The sequence below is a fragment of the Acipenser ruthenus genome, unplaced genomic scaffold (genome assembly GCF_902713425.1).
Source record: "Acipenser ruthenus unplaced genomic scaffold, fAciRut3.2 maternal haplotype, whole genome shotgun sequence".
NCBI classification, from domain to species: Eukaryota; Metazoa; Chordata; class Actinopteri; order Acipenseriformes; family Acipenseridae; genus Acipenser; species Acipenser ruthenus.
The window spans coordinates 145,001-147,500 of NW_026708916.1; positions in this window are offsets into that span (position 1 = coordinate 145,001).

Genomic DNA, 2,500 nt, shown 5'->3' on the forward strand with positions numbered 1-2,500 from the left:
CATGTCCACAACGGGACTTAGTCTCTAGCAGCAAAAACATGGAGGTCACCAAGGACACAAACGGCACACTGCTGCTGAAAACAGAGCCTCCAAACCCCACGAGGGCAACAGGCTTCAAGTGCACTGAAAGTCAGCGACACAAATGGCACACTGTTGCCCAAAACAGAGCCTCCAAACCCCGTGAAGGCAAGAGACTTAAAGTGCATTAAAAATAAAAAAATGTAAGGGACCCACACTGCCTACTCAAGCCCAAAACAGAGCCTCCAGCCCGGCCTGATCTGGCGCCAGGCGCGGGAGGGCAGCATACTTCCATCAGCATGGAAGTCCAGGACTGTAAGGGGACCCACCGCCTCCCCAAGCCGAAAACAGAGCCTCCAGCCCGACCTGATCTGGCGCCAGGCACGGGAGGGCAACAGACAGACTTCCAGGGAAGTGGAAGCTGCCAGGGGTGAATGGGAACTCTGCCCGGGGTGCAGAGCCTCCCACATGGCTTGACTTATTATTTTTACTTAAATATTTTTTTGATCAAAAGACCATGCCCTTAGTAATATGCACTTACCCCCCCAGTGTATCTGTTATCTAATAGCATTATGAGAGCAAGTCACTACTTCATGCCGACCTCCTGGAACTGCCGCTCGGCCACCCAGACCCACTTTGTCCACTAAGGTTTTTTGTGGCTATGGTAATGTATTATTATTATGTGTTTATTTAGCAGACACCTTTATCCAAGTCGACTTACAGAGACTAGGGTGTGTGAACTTTGCATCAGCTGCAGAGTCACTTACAATTACATCTCACCCAAAAGACGGAGCACAAGGAGGTTAAGTGACTTGCTCAGGGTCACACAGTGAGTCAGTGGCTAAGGTGGGATTTGAACCGGGGACCTCCTGGTTACAAGCCCTTTTCTTTAACCACTGGACCACACAGCCTCCAATGTAGCACTATTCTGACTCTAGTCAATTCTATTCTAACTATGGTCATTTAGCTCAATGGTGACTCTGGTCATGTAGCTCAATGGTGACTCTGGTCATGTAGCTCAATGGTGACTCTGGTCATGTAGCTCAATGGTGACTCTGGTCATGTAGCTCAATTTTGACTATGGTCAGTGCGGCAGTGTGGAGTAGTGGTTAGGTCTCGGGACTCTTGACTAGAAGGTCGTGGGTTCAATCCCAGGTGGGGGACATTGCTGCTGTACCCTTGAGCAAGGTACTTTACCTAGATTGCTCCAGTAACAATCCAACTGTATAAATGGGTAATTGTATGTAGAAAAATAATATAATTGTATGTAAAAATAATGTGATATCTTGTAACAATTGTAAGTCGTCCTGGATAAGGGTGTCTGCTAAGAAATACAGTGGCTCTCAAAAGTATTCACCCCCCTTGGACTTTTCCACATTTCATTGTGTTACAACATGGAATCAAAATGGATTTAATTGGGAGTTTTTGCCACTGATCAACACAAGAAAAGTCCATAATGTCAAAGTGAAAAATAAAATCTACAACTTGTTCTAAATTAATTACAAATATAAAACAGAAAATAATTGATTGCATAAGTATTCACCCCCTTTGCTATGACACACCTAAATAAGCTCTGGTGCAACCAATTGTCTTTAGAAGTCACATAATTAGTTGAATGGAGTCCACCTGTGTGCAATTAAGGTGTTTCACATGATTTCAGGTTAAATACACCTGTCTCTGGGAGGTCCCACAGTTGGTTAGTACATTTCCTAACAAAAACTACATCATGAAGGTGAAGGAACATTCAAAGCAAATCCGGAATAAGGTTCTTCAAAAGCACCAATCAGGGGTAGGATATAAGAACATTTCCAAGGCATTGAATATCCTCTCAGAGCACAGTAAAGTCCATTATTAAGAAATGGAGAGAATATGGCACAACTGTGAATCTGTCTAGAACAGGCCGTCCTCAAAAACGGAGTATCCGGGCGTATAGGGCACTAGTCAGGGAGGCCACCAAGAGGCCTATGGCAACTCTAAAGGAGTTACAGTGTTCCACGGCTGAGCTGGGAGACACTGTGCATATGGCAACAATAGCCCGGGTGCTTCACAAAACTGGCCTTTATGGGAGAGTGGCAAAAAGAAAGCCATTGTTGAAAAGAACTCACATCAAATCTCGGCTAGAGTTTCCCAGAAGGCATGTGGGAGACTCTGAGACCAAGTGGAAGAAGATTCTATGGCCTGATGAGACCAGAATAGAGCTTTTTGGCCACAACGCTAAGCGCTATGTTTGGCGCAAGCCTAACACCGTACATCATCCTGAGAACACCATCCCTACCGTGAAGCATGGTGGTGGCAGCATCATGCTATGGGGATGCTTCTCTGCGTCAGGGCCTGGAAAGCTCGTGAAGATAGAGGGCAAAATGGATGCGGCAAAGTACAGAGAAATCCTGAAGGAAAACCTGCTGAAGTCTGCAAGAGACCTGGGACTTGGAGAAGATTCATCTTCCAGCAGGACAATGACCCCAAACATACAGCCAAAGGC